This window comes from Melanerpes formicivorus, unplaced genomic scaffold, assembly GCF_026170545.1.
Source record: "Melanerpes formicivorus ecotype bairdi unplaced genomic scaffold, bMelFor1.0.p_v2 SCAF_31, whole genome shotgun sequence".
Lineage (NCBI taxonomy): Eukaryota > Metazoa > Chordata > Aves > Piciformes > Picidae > Melanerpes > Melanerpes formicivorus.
This window is the reverse complement of record NW_027142383.1, coordinates 3,891,080-3,905,347: the sequence shown is the minus strand read 5'-3', so window position 1 is coordinate 3,905,347 and position 14,268 is coordinate 3,891,080. Positions and strand designations below refer to the sequence as shown.

At 49.3% G+C, this 14,268-nt stretch overlaps 1 protein-coding gene across 2 annotated transcripts in view; it reads right to left on the bottom strand.

The window, feature by feature from the left end:
* LOC137449664 (mothers against decapentaplegic homolog 2) overlaps positions 1 to 14,268 on the bottom strand; it is a 219,618-nt gene that overhangs the window by 42,991 nt on the left and 162,359 nt on the right. The window lies entirely within an intron of this gene.

Genomic DNA, 14,268 nt, shown 5'->3' with positions numbered 1-14,268 from the left:
TTTCAAAGAGATGATAAATGACAACTTTCTCAGGAGCCATAGAATGTTTACCTTAGATAAGTCCTGAACAGCTGTGACTGTGTGAGAAGATGAGTTGTTCAAAGGATGCATGAGAAAGACCTCTCCTACTTCATCTATGACCCCTTCCAGAAGGACCCCCACCACAAGGAAAGTGCATACTCAAGAAGCCCAGGAATTTGCTAGGACTCATTATCATATCCTTGCCTTCTATTAAGCATAAGCATGCATATGTAGATGATGTAGCTATATAAATAAAGGATGGTAATTGTAAGGTGCTTTTTTGTCAGAGACTGGAGGTGGCTTTGACGGGGAGTCTCTGCAGCCCAGTGCATCGCTTCTTTCCCTTGCTTCTATTTTTTTAATAAAACAACTCTCACAAGAAGTTTAGAAATTTTCTTGTGTGGCCCGTTCATAACAATTTTGGTGCATCGGCTGGGAAAGCCTGCTCAACCTTCTGTTCTCCGAACTCCCAATGAAGAGGACCCCCACCACTTGGTGGCTTCATTGGTGATCAGAGGAAGATCGGGAGGCAGTGCTTTCCAAACTCAAGCAAGGGAATTTTTTCCTTTTTTTTTCCTCTCTTTTTTTCTTCTTATTTCTCTTTTTGTCGTAGTCCAGTTGGCAGTGTTACCCCTGTTAGGCCCTGTGCACAGGATCCAGGCCATTCGGTGAGTCTGGGTAGGTGTCCTGGCTACGGGGGTCCCAGAATTTCACTGTGGGTGGGTATTCCAGGATTCCAGGTGGTAGCCAGGAGGTTTTCACAGTCCCGTAGGATTCAGGCTGTGAGGTGCAGTGTGGTTTCTACAGTCTTGGGGCTGTGGAGACTGGTCCTCCATAAGGATTGAGTGACCAGTGCTGTGTCCCGGTTTCCCGTGTCCCGTCGGTGAGAGACCTAGTTCGGGAGTTTTTGGTATCCTCCGGCTCGGATTCTTGAGGGGCCTGAACTGTGGGGGCCCGCGGTGCAGTTACGTTTGTGGGTTTGTGTGAGAGACTACAAGTTTGTCTCTCTTGGTGTGAGTCAACAAAGATAAAATCACTTGCTGCTTGCGCAGACCAATAGATGACAGAGCCACTGGAAGGACTCTTGGAAGGTGCAAAGATAACATTGCTCACTGGGCCACAGCTGGTCTACAACAATGACCCAGCCATTCACGCCTTCAGGACAAGATAATCTCCACCCATCAATTACCCTGGAAAGGGTACACAATGATGTGTAATGAATGTGGGGGGCTTGTCTGGATGGAGACGGGGGGGAGACTGAGGTGTGTCCCCCCCCCCCCCCCCCATCTTGCCCAAACACACAGCAATACACAGAAAGATTTCCGGGGGAACGGATACCTGTATTATTTCCTTGCCCCTGGAATTCCTGACATACCTAAGGACTAAGAACTGTATAAAAAGACCCGAGTGACACTGTCAAAGTAGAAGAGAGAAGACGGCACCACACGCTGGAACATCACGGGGCAACACAACGCATCTTGGACTCTCACCACCCCTGACCGTTGGTAATATAATCTCTTTCCGACTTTCTCCTTTATCTCTAATTCCTTCCCTCTTCTCCCTCTCTCTCTCTCTCTCCATTTTCTCCCTCTCCCCTTCTTATTTCCACTTTGTTTCTGTAATAAATAGTCTAGCTGTTGATATTTTGGCCTCGTTTGTGCCTCTAATTTCACAACACGGGAATATTTAAAAGAACTGTGTCTCCGGACTGAGACAGTTTGGTGTCCCAGTTTCTGGAGGCACCTCGGTTTGAGTGACCTGGTTCAGGAGTTTTTGGCTTCCGTGGTCTCAGACTTCTGCAAGAGGGCGGAGGGATATGGGCTGTGGTGTTTGTGAGGTTTTTTCCTACGGTTTACAACTTTCGCAAGGGATCGGCACAGTGAGGAAATTGGTTGTTCGCAGGGAGCGGGACCGGCACTGTGAAGGAACGTAGCATTTGTATTGTGGTAACCAGAAGATCCTGGTGGTTTAGTGTCTAGTGGTTAGGAGTCAGCGCTCTCACTGCCACGGCTCGGGTTCAATCCCCCGGTCAGGGATTAGTGATTAGGAGAATGGGACAAAAGAAAAGCAAGTCATCAGAACTCCCCCCACCCTATTCCCCCAGAGAGCACATTAGGGATCATGTTACAGTATTGGGGTGATGATGAGAAAAGGAAAATCAAAGGAAAAAATGGTTTACTACTGTATGCAATTGTGGCCAAAAATCCCATTAAGACCATATGTGTTTTGGCCAATACTTGGATCTTTTGATGATTGGATTTGCCAAGATTTGAACCATCATGTGAATTCTAAAAAGTGTTTTAGTAAGGAAGAAGCTGAATATGCTGCTGTTTGGATTAGGGCTTCATGCCCTCCCCCTGTTCCCATATTTACATTAACAACTGAGGATAAGGACAAAGACAAGGAAAAGGAGAAATGGGAACCTTTGGATAACTCACCACCACCTTACCAGAACCTGAACAGGGGTCCCCTGCAACCAACAGCCCCCCCTTCCTGCTCATTCACCACCTCGAACAAGAAGCAGGGTTAGGAATGACCAAGAGGAAGGTAATATAGGTTTACATCCGCTCAGGGAAGTGCCTATGGGGGGGCATCAGGGAGGAATAGGATTTGTCACTCTCCCTCTTAATACATCAGAGGTCTGCAGTTTCAAGAAAGAGATGGGTACCTTGTTAGATGACCCCTTAAGTGTAGCTGAGAGGCTGGATCAATTTTTGGGTCCCGATACATACACTAGGAAAGAGATGCAGTCTATTTTGAGTATTCTATTCACTGCAGAGGAAAGAAACATGATCAGACAGGCTGGTATAAGAATATGGGAGAGGCAGAATCAGGGTGGGCCACCAGAAGATCAGAAGTGGTGTAATCAAGATCCTCAGTGGGACCATCAACAGCTTCAAGGGAGACAGAATATGGGAGACCTGAGGACTATATTAATACAAGGAATTAAAGAAGCTGTGCCCAGAGGATGAAATTTTGATAAAGCCTTTAGTGAGCATCAGAGGAAGCCTCCTAAGGAGTGGATGGTAAGATTAAAGAGAAGCTTACAGATGTATTCTGGAGTAGATCCCAATTCTGCAGCTTCTCAGGACGCAGTTTGTGGCAAAATTGTGGGGAGATATTAGAAAGAAGTTGGAAAAAATTGAGGATTGTCAAGACAGGGGTTTAGAGGAATTACTATGGGAAGCTCAGAAGGTATGTGTAAAGAGGGATGAAGAGAAGCAAAAGGCAAAGGCTAGAGTGTTGGTAACTGCTGTAAGGGAAAGTCAGAAATCAGGCAGCTGCTCAGATTTTTTGGGTACTGTCGATCATGGATAGGGGGTATAGTGAAAAGGTAAAATTCTTATATGAGAAATTAACCCTTAATAATAATAATATTAAATGGAGTCCAGAAGATGATGAGTGATTGGATAAAATAAAAATAAAAAAAAATAAAAAGCCATTTTGGCTGCAGAGCCGATCGGGACCGGCACCTGGGACCATTCTGCTTGAACCGAGAGCTTTCTCCCTTGCTTTCTGCTTTCTTTTCAGCACTTTCAGGTCAGGAGGACACCTGGTTGGCGGTGAGGTCCGGCAGGATCGTCCTCTCGCGAGCCTGCTCGGGATCGGGAGCGTGACATCAGCTGTGGGAAGTTTAAAACCTGCCGGGGCTGTGCACGCAATGCCATTTTGGCTGCAGAGCCTTCCTGCTGATCAGATAATTTTTTTAACAACTATCAATAAAACGCTGAACCATGGTTGTCACTCGGACGAAGGCTAGAAAAACAGTATGTACCCAGACAGAGTTGCTGCATCAGCACACAGGAGTCCAGGCTGCTGGCTGCAGAGAGTGCTGGAGACTTGGAATGAAGGGGGAAGGAGAGAACAAGTGTGTCAGGTGTGAGCAGGTGAACTTTCTCATCAATCTGGTGGCGGAGTTAAAGGATGAAGTGGCCGAACTGAAGGATGAAGTATCGAGGCTCAGGTCAATAAGGGAATGGGAAAGGGGGTTAGATATGTGGGAGCAGGCTCTGCAGATCTCCCCTGTTGAGGGAAGCATCCCTGGAAAAAGGGAGACATGGATACAGGTCCCTGTCAGGGGTAGCAAGAGAAATCCATCCCGGCCCTCTCCTCCTCTTCCACTGCCTCTGCATAATAAGTATGAGGCCCTGCAGGCTGAGGGCAATGGGGATGAGAGGGCTGAGGAGCAGCCATCGGGGGAGGTGCCTAAGGCCAAGCAGTCCCAACAAACTATAACAACCAGCTCCACAAAGAAAAAGAGAAGGGTTATAGTTGTTGGGGACTCTCTCCTGAGGGGGACTGACAGACCCATATGTCGTCCCAACCCATCCCACAGGGAGGTCTGCTCCCTACTCGGGGCCCAGGTAAGGGACATCACAAGGAGACTCCCAAAGCTAATCCAGCCCTCTGACTATTACCCTTTGCTGGTAATACAAACTGGAAGTGATGAAATTGACAAGAAGGGCACCAGGGCTATTAATAAAGAATTCAAGGCCCTCGGACAATTGATTGATGGGGCAGGAGCTCAAGTGGTGTTCTGCTCAGTTTCCTCTGTGGTGGGGGAGTACACTGAGAGGAACAGGAGAACCCATGCCATCAACAATTGGCTCAGGGGGTGGTGCCAGCAGCAGAATTTTGGGTTCTTTGATCATGGGGCAATTTTTACTGCACCCGACCTGCTGGATCCTGATGGGGTGCAATTATCTAGAAAGGGCAAGAGAGTCCTAGCACTAGAGTTGGCAGGGCTCATTAGGAGGGCTTTAAACTAGGTCTGAAGGGGGTGGGTGAGGAAATCAGGCTCTCTGAAGAGGAGAGAGTGGGACACAAATTAGGGTTAATAGAGAATTCGAGAGCCCAGCTGAAGTGCATGTACACCAACACACGCAGTATGGGCAATAAGCAAGAAGAGCTGGAAGTCCTGGTCCACCAGGATGACTATGATATAGTTGCGATTTCAGAAACCTGGTGGGATAACTGTGGTGAAGGCACATTATGCCCCGATACTGAATCTTGTCCCAGCATGTGGGCAAGTTCCCCCTCCCTCCAGGAGGGAGACAAAAGCCAAGGCATTAGCCAGGCTTGCACGCACCCAGCGCATGCAGTGCTCGTGCTGACACCAAGTATGGGCATAATTCTAGCTTCACGCTTTCTATAGGCTGAAGCCAGTTGCTTATGAGAGTGCCCATTGGTCAAGCCCAGCCTCGAGGAATCTATAAGTATCGCCCCAGTTGGTGAACACGTTGCCCCCTCATTTACTTTGTCTCTGTGCTTGCTTGAGAGAGTAACTCTCGAGCTGCAGCCTTTGCCATTGAGCTTATTGTTATTAGCTTCTGTTATACATGCACGCATACTGAAAGCGTGTGCATCGTTGAGAAGCCCAGAGGGAGGACCTTCGCTGAGCCTGAGGAGTTCAGCGTTGCTGCAGCCAGCCGTGCCGACCGGGAGAGCCCATCGTGCCACCGGAGGACTGGACTGACCCCCGAGGGTAAGATCTGCCCAGTTAGCGGGGAGAAGGGACTTGATCCAAACCGAGTCCGCGTATGTCTAGCCCCGCCGTAGCGGGAGAGGAGCCGCCGAGTGCCGCTCTGAGCCCTGTAAATCTCAGGAAAAACCAAAGCATTGTTCGTGCCTATACTGCACCAAACCCGGGACCACTACGAGAGTCCTGTTGCTCCTTTAAGTTCGGCAAAGAGAATCCGCCGCCTAACGCAGCCGCATTCTCTCCCCGAGGCTGTTTGCATCAGCCCCGAGAACTGCCGTGGTTGGGCCGACCCCCGTAGCTTCGCCTGCTTCCGTCGTTCGAGCCCACCTACCGGCCACCATCGTCCCGCCCTGCCGTGCGAGCCGACTTCTGAGGGCCGATCCCTGTTGTCTGAAGGGAATTGAATACCGTCCACGTGCTTTCCACCCATTAGCACTCAGTTCAAAGTATCCGCGTCTAGCAGAGTAAGTGCTGACGCATAGAAAGATTGTAATATTGCTGTGTATAGCCAGAAGCCACCCGCGTCCCGCTGAGTCTCCATCTAGTGGCCAAGCGGCAGAACTGCACCCTTCCTTATATAAATATAGAAAGGGTTTATAGATAGTTCAATTATGTCATAATCATAACACTAAGTCAGTTGTGGAATCTATTTCAAGAACGTGCACTAGAACATGTATATAAGTTGGTGATTCATCGGTTATAAATAGTTTGATAATTAATAAAATAATATTTTTCATAATTCATATTTCATATTCATAAATTTAATAACCTTTTCACCACAATAACACACATGATTGGAGTGCTACACGGGGAGGTTACAGGCTCTTTAGGAGAGACAGGCAAGGGAGAAGAGGAGGAGGGGTGGCTCTGTTTATTAGGGAGTCGCTCTTTACCACAGAGCTTGAGGTGGAGGATGAAGGGATTGAGGGCCTGTGGGTTAAAATCAGAGGGAGGCCTAACAAACCTGACATCCTGGTTGGAGTCTGTTATAGACCACCCAACCAGGATGAGGAGGCTGATGAAATATTAGTCCTGGCACTGGAGTTGGCAGGGCTCATTAGGAGGGCTTTAAACTAGGTCTGAAGGGGGTGGGTGAGGCAATCGGTCCCTCTGCAGAGGTAAGAGTAGGGCACAAGGTAGGGTCAGTTGAGAAGTCAGGAACCCAGCTGCGATGCGTGTACACCAATGCACGCAGCCTGGGCAACAAGCAAGAGGAGTTGGAGGTCCTAATCCATCAGGGCGACTATGATGTAGTCGCCATCTCAGAAACTTGGTGGGACAACACCCACGATTGGAGTGCCACAATGGGGGGTTACAGGCTCTTTAGGAGAGACAGGTGAGGGAGAAGAGGAGGAGGGGTGGCTCTGTATATTAGAGAGTCAATCTCTGCCACACAACTTGAGGTGGAAGATGAGGGAGTTGAGAGCCTGTGGGTCAAAATCAGAGGACAACCTAACAAGTCTGACATCCTGATTGGAATCTGTTACAGACCACCCAACCAGGATGAGGCGGCTGATGAGTTGTTCTACAAGCAACTGGAGGCTGTCTCAAGATCATCAGATCTTGTCCTTGTTGGTGACTTCAACCTCCCAGATATCTGCTGGGAACTTCATTCAGCAGGGAGGAGGCAGTCCAGAAGATTCCTGGAGCGAATGGAGGACTGCTTCCTGACGCAGCTGTTAGGCGAGCCTACCAGGGGACAGGCTCTGCTTGACCTGCTGTTCTCCAATAGGGAAGGGCTGGTGGGAGACGTGATCGTGGGAGGCTGCCTAGGGTGCAGTGACCACGAGATAGTGAAGTTTTCAATATGCAGGGAGATAGGGAGGAGCACCAACAGAACCTTCACCTTGGACTTCCGAAGGGCGAACTTCAGCCTATTTAAGAAACTTGTCGGCAAAGTCCCCTGGGTACCAGCCCTCATGAACCAAGGGGTTCAGGAGGGTTGGACCTACTTCAAACAGGAGCTCTTGAAGGCACAGGAATTGGCGGTTCCCACGTGCCGGATGGCAAGCCGGCGGGGAAGGCGACCGGCCTGGATGAGAAAGCAGCTCCTGGAGGATTTAAGGGGGAAGAGGAGGCTGTATCACCTTTGGAAGGAGGGGAAGGCTTCTCGAGGTATGTTCAAGGAAGCTGTTAGATTATGTAGGAATAAAATTAGGGAGGCTAAGGCCCAGCTGGAACTGAAGCTGGCCACCTCAGTCAAAGACAATAAAAAGCATTTTTATAAATATATTAACAAAAAGAAGAGGGGCAGGAAGAACCTGCACTCCCTAGTGGACCTGGAGGGGAACACGGTGACTGAGGATGAGGAGAAAGCTGAGGTCCTGAACACCTTCTTTGCCTCAATTTTTAACAGCAAGGCAGGAGTTCAGGACGAGTGGCCTCCGGAGCTGGGCGATGGGGTCGGGGAGCAGTGTAATGCCCCGGAAATCCATGAGGAATTAGCTCGGGACCTGCTGAGCCACTTGGATATTCACAAGTCCATGGGACCGGATGGGATCCATCCTAGGGTGCTGAGAGAGCTGGCGGATGTGCTATCTAGGCCACTCTCCATCATTTTCCTCCAGTCCTGGCTCACCGGTGAGGTCCCAGATGACTGGAAACTGGCCAACGTGGTCCCCATCCACAAGAAGGGTCGGATGGAGGAACCTGGAAACTACAGGCCGGTCAGCCTGACCTCAGTGCCAGGGAAAGTGATGGAGCAGATTATCCTGGAGGCAATAACAGCGCACCTGAAGGATGGCCAAGGGCTCAGGTCCAGCCAACATGGATTCAGGAAGGGCAGATCCTGCCTCTCCAACCTGATCTCTTTCTATGATCAGGTGACCCGTCTGGTGGATGTGGGGAGGCCTGTGGATGTGGTCTACCTGGACTTCAGCAAGGCCTTTGACAGCATCCCCCACAGCAAACTGCTGACTAAGCTGTCAGCCCGTGGATTGGACCATTACACTCTGTGCTGGGTTAGGAACTGGCTGGAGGGCCGGGCCCAGAGAGTGGTAGTGAACGGTGCCACATCCAGCTGGAGGCCAGTCACCAGTGGTGTCCCCCAGGGATCAGTGCTGGGCCCTGTCCTCTTCAACATCTTCATCGATGATCTGGATGAAGGGGTAGAGTCAGTCATCAGCAAGTTTGCAGATGACACAAAGTTAGGGGCAGATGTTAGTCAGTTAGAGGGTAGAAAGGCTCTGCAGAGGGACCTCGACCGACTGGACAGATGGGCAGAGTCCAATGGGATGGCATTCAACAAGTCCAAGTGCCGAGTGCTGCACTTTGGCCATGGCAATCCCATGCAGAGCTATAGGCTGGGGTCGGAGTGGCTGGAGAGCTCCCAAACAGAGAGGGACCTGGGTGTGCTGATCGACAGCCATGTGAATATGAGCCAGCAGTGTGCCCAGGTGGCCAGGAGGGCCAATAGCATCCTGGCGTGCATTAGGAATAGTGTGGTCAGCAGGAGCAGGGAGGTCATAGTGCCCCTGTACTCTGCTTTGGTTAGGCCGCACCTTGAGTACTGTGTCCAGTTCTGGGCCCCTCAGTTTAAGAAGGACATCGAAACACTTGAGCGTGTCCAGAGAAGGGCAACAAGGCTGGTGAGAGGCCTTGAACACAAGCCCTATGAGGAGAGGCTGAGGGAGCTGGGATTGTTTAGCCTGGAGAAGAGGAGGCTCAGGGGTGACCTCATTGCCCTCTACAACTACCTGAAGGGTGGTTGTAGCCAGGAAGGGGTTGGCCTCTTCTCCCAGGCAACCAGCACCAGAACAAGAGGACACAGTCTCAAGCTGCGCCAGGGGAGGTTTAGACTCAAGGTGAGGAGGAAGTTCTTCACCGAGCGAGTCATTCGTCATTGGAATGGGTTGCCCAGGGAGGTGGTTGAGTCATCGACCCTGGAGGCGTTCAAGGGGAGATTGGACGTGGCACTTGGTGCCATGGTCTAGTCATGGGGTCTGTGTTGATAGGTTGGACTCGATGATCCTCGAGGTCCTTTCCAACCTAAGTGATACTGTGATACTGTGATATTCTATAAGCAATTGGAGGCTGTCTCAAGATCATCAGACCTTGTCCTCGTAGGTGACTTTAACCTGCCAGATATCTGCTGGGAATTTAATTCATCAGAGAGGAGGCAGTCCAGAAGATTCCTGGAGTGCATGGAGGACAGCTTCCTGATGCAGCTGTTAAGTGAGCCTACCAGGGGTCAGGCTCTGCTTGACCTGCTGTTCTCCAATAGAGAAGGGCTGGTGGGAGATGTGATGGTGGGAGGCTGCCTAGGGTGCAGTGATCACGAGATAGTGAAGTTTTCAATATGCAGGGGCATAGGGAGGAGCACTAACAGAACCCTCACCTAGGACTTACGGAGGGCAAACTTCAGCCTGTTTAAGAAACTTATTCTCAAAGTTACCTGGGCAGCAGCCCTCAAGAACCAAGGGGTCCAGGATGGTTGGACCTACTTCAAACAGGAGCTCTTGAAGGCACAGGAACTGGCAGTTCCCATGTGGCGAAAGATGAGCCGGCAGGGAAGGCAACATGGTGCCACATCCAGCTGGCGGCCAGTCACTAGTGGTGTCCCCCAGGGATCAGTGCTGGGCCCCATCCTCTTTAATATCTTCATTGATTATCTGGATGAGGGGATTGAGTTAGTCATCAGCAATTTTGCACATGACACCAAGTTGGGAGCTAATGTTGTTCTGATAGAGGGCAGAAAGGCTCTGCAGAGGGACCTCGACCGACCGGACAGATGGGCAGAGTCCAACATGATGGCATTTAACAAGTCCAAGTGCCAAGTGCCAAGCTGCACTTTGGCCATGGCAATCCCATGCAGAGCTACAGGCTGGGGTCAAAATGGCTGGAGAGCTCCCAAACAGAGAGGGACCTGGGGGTACTGATCGACAGCCACCTAAACATGAGCCAGCAGTGTGCCCAGGTGGCCAAGAAGGCCAATGGCATCCTGGCCTGCATCAGGAGTAGTGTGGCCAGCAGGGGCAGGGAAGTCATTGTGCCCCTGTACTCTGCACTGGTTAGGCCGCACCTTGAGTACTGTGTCCAGTTCTGGGCCCCTCAGTTTAAGAAGGACATCAAGACACTTGAACATGTCCAGGTTGGACTTGATGATCTTTGTGGTCTCTTCCAACCTTGGTGATACTGTGAAATTTGCCTGACGTGGCCAAAGCATTTGATCTTTTTTTAAGTATATCTAACTATACAGCATGTGAAGTGTTAACCCAGGACTGCGCTGGAAGTAAAAAACCTGTGGGGTATTGTTCCCAGTTATTAGATCCTGTAAGTAGGTGACAACCAATTTGTTTATAAGCTTTAGTAGCAACGGCATTATTACTGGAGGAGGCCCAGAAAGTAACTTTTTATTTTGTCTTAGATCCTAACTTTGGGATTCCCGATATATAAAATTAGAGCTGGAGATAAATTGTTGAAAAAAACTTGGAAAGGAGAGTCACTGATTTCCCTCTGGGTGGGAACTTTTCTTGTTTCCTTAACAACAGATACAGCTGTCCGTACTGCAGAAAAAGGGTGGACGCATGTTTCACAAGTAAAAGGACCACTTCAGAAATGTGCCTCTGAGCCTGACTGACTGCACAAAGGATGCAAAACAGGCTTCAGCACGAATTCTACACTACTTATACAGATGGTTTGAAGTACCTCTGTATCACAGTATCACAGTATCACTTAGGTTGGAAAGGACCTCGAGGATCATCGAGTCCAACCTATGAACACAGACCCCATGACTAGACCATGGCACCAAGTGCCACGTCCAATCTCCCCTTGAACGCCTCCAGGGTCGATGACTCAACCGCCTCCCTGGGCAACCCGTTCCAATGACGAATGACTCGCTCGGTGAAGAACTTCCTCCTCACCTTGAGTCTAAACCTCCCCTGGCGCAGCTTGAGACTGTGTGCTCTTGTTCTGGTGCTGGTTGCCTGGGAGAAGAGGCCAACCCCTTCCTGGCTACAACCACCTTTCAGGTAGTTGTAGAGGGCAATGAGGCCACCCCTGAGCCTCCTCTTCTCCAGGCTAAACAATCCCAGCTCCCTCAGCCTCTCCTCATAGGGCTTGTGTTCAAGGCCTCTCACCAGCCTTGTTGCCCTTCTCTGGACACGCTCAAGTGTCTCGATGTCCTTCTTAAACTGAGGGGCCCAGAACTGGACACAGTACTCAAGGTGCGGCCTAACCAAAGCAGAGTACAGGGGCACTATGACCTCCCTGCTCCTGCTGGCCACACTATTCCTAATGCACGCCAGGATGCTATTGGCCCTCCTGGCCACCTGGGCACACTGCTGGCTCATATTCACATGGCTGTCGATCAGCACACCCAGGTCCCTCTCTGTTTGGGAGCTCTCCAGCCACTCCGACCCCAGCCTATAGCTCTGCATGGGATTGCCATGGCCAAAGTGCAGCACTCGGCACTTGGACTTGTTGAATGCCATCCCATTGGACTCTGCCCATCTGTCCAGTCGGTCGAGGTCCCTCTGCAGAGCCTTTCTACCCTCTAACTGACTAACATCTGCCCCTAACTTTGTGTCATCTGCAAACTTGCTGATGACTGACTCTACCCCTTCATCCAGATCATCGATGAAGATGTTGAAGAGGACAGGGCCCAGCACTGATCCCTGGGGGACACCACTGGTGACTGGCCTCCAGCTGGATGTGGCACCGTTCACTACCACTCTCTGGGCCCGGCCCTCCAGCCAGTTCCTAACCCAGCACAGAGTGTAATGGTCCAATCCACGGGCTGACAGTTTAGTCAGCAGTTTGCTGTGGGGGACGCTGTCAAAGGCCTTGCTGAAGTCCAGGTAGACCACATCCACAGGCCTCCCCACATCCACCAGACGGGTCACCTGATCATAGAAAGAGATCAGGTTGGAGAGGCAGGATCTGCCCTTCCTAAATCCATGTTGGCTGGACCTGAGCCCTTGGCCATCCTTCAGGTGCGCAGTTATTGCCACCAGGATAATCTGCTCCATCACTTTCCCTGGCACTGAGGTCAGGCTGACCGGCCTGTAGTTTCCAGGTTCCTCCATCCGACCCTTCTTGTGGATGGGGACCACGTTGGCCAGTTTCCAGTCATCTGGGACCTCACCGGTGAGCCAGGACTGGAGGAAAATGATGGAGAGTGGCCTAGCTAGCACATCCGCCAGCTCTCTCAGCACCCTAGGATGGATCCTATCCGGTCCCATGGACTTGTGAATATCCAAGTGGCTCAGCAGGTCCCGAACTAATTCCTCATGGATTTCCGGGGCATTACACTGCTCCCCGGCCCCATCGCCCAGCTCCGGAGGCCACTCGTCCTGAACTCCTGCCTTGCTGTTAAAAATTGAGGCAAAGAAGGTGTTCAGGACCTCAGCTTTCTCCTCATCTTCAGTCACCGTGTTCCCCTCCAGGTCCACCAGGGAGTGCAGGTTCTTCCTGCCCTTCTTCTTATTGTTAATATATTTATAAAAATGCTTTTTATTGTCTTTGACTAAGGTGGCCAGCTTCAGTTCCAGCTGGGCCTTAGCCTCCCTAATTTTATTCCTACATAATCTGTGACTGCAGTTAGTGCTGACAGATCAGATAAGTACTCGAATAAATGTAACACCTCAGTCTGAAGGCTCTGGAGCTCGCGAGACAAACCCACCTTTTGAAATATCTGACATTGTGTGACACTGAATCTCCATTGCAAGATAACATTGAGGAACGCCCCCATTTCATTCTGTGTATAAAGCATCCTGGGACTTGATGTTATTGGGGATGGGTAACTTGTAAATGTTTTAGATTGTTGTAAGAAATGGTATTTGTTATAATCGAGGAGTATTTTATCCTGACAGCTGGGAAGAGACTCCAACTGAAATCTGAAATCTTAAAGGGATCTGTAGGGTTCCTGAAGAATGTAACTGCTGCCGAGAAAACATCATACCTGGCTGCTGGTTGCACCCCAGTAGGCTAAAGAGGCAGAGTTAACATATACTGGTGGAGCCTAATCTTGATCCTAACCCTATGTTTGTATAAGGAGTCCAATCAAAATCTAAGACCATGTCCCCAGGTGTGGATAAATTCTCTTCCAACATTAGTAATGGTAAATAGGTTGAATTAGTAATTAGGCCTACTAAAACTTAGAAAAGCGATGGCAAATTTTTCCTGCTGCACTATGATTTTCTGCTATATATTTTGCTAGATTATAATGAATGTAAGCATAGATGTGATGGAAGCTTAACAAATATTTACTCAAAATGAGTTAGCTTTAGATTTCTTATATGCTGAGAGTGTATGTGGTCATGAATGTAAGCTACTGTAGTTATGTAATTAGGTTCTTTGGATAATATTTCCTGTGGGTTCAAAAATTTTAACTTCTTGATTATCAAATGTAAATTGGCTTGTTGGAATAATTGTAACACCGATCTATATCAATTTTTGTAATTGTTGTTTGGTATTAATAAGTTGTAAGTAGATGGTTATAATTTGGAAGTGATTAGGACAGAGGAATCCAATTATGATCTAATTAAGAAAATTCTGATAAATCTGAAAACAATAACACAAATCAATGGTACAAAAAGAAAATGGGGGTCTGTTATAAATGCAATAGTGGTTTGTGATTTGTGTTACAAAATACAATATTCAGGGCAGTAGGACAGTTGGCTTTTTTGGAGAACAGAGGGTAAAATGTTCAGATTGTTTTGGTTTCAAAGAGATGATAAATGACAACTTTCTCAGGAGCCATAGAATGTTTATCTTAGATAAGTCCTGAACAGCTGTGACTGTGTGAGAAGATGAGTTGTTCAAAG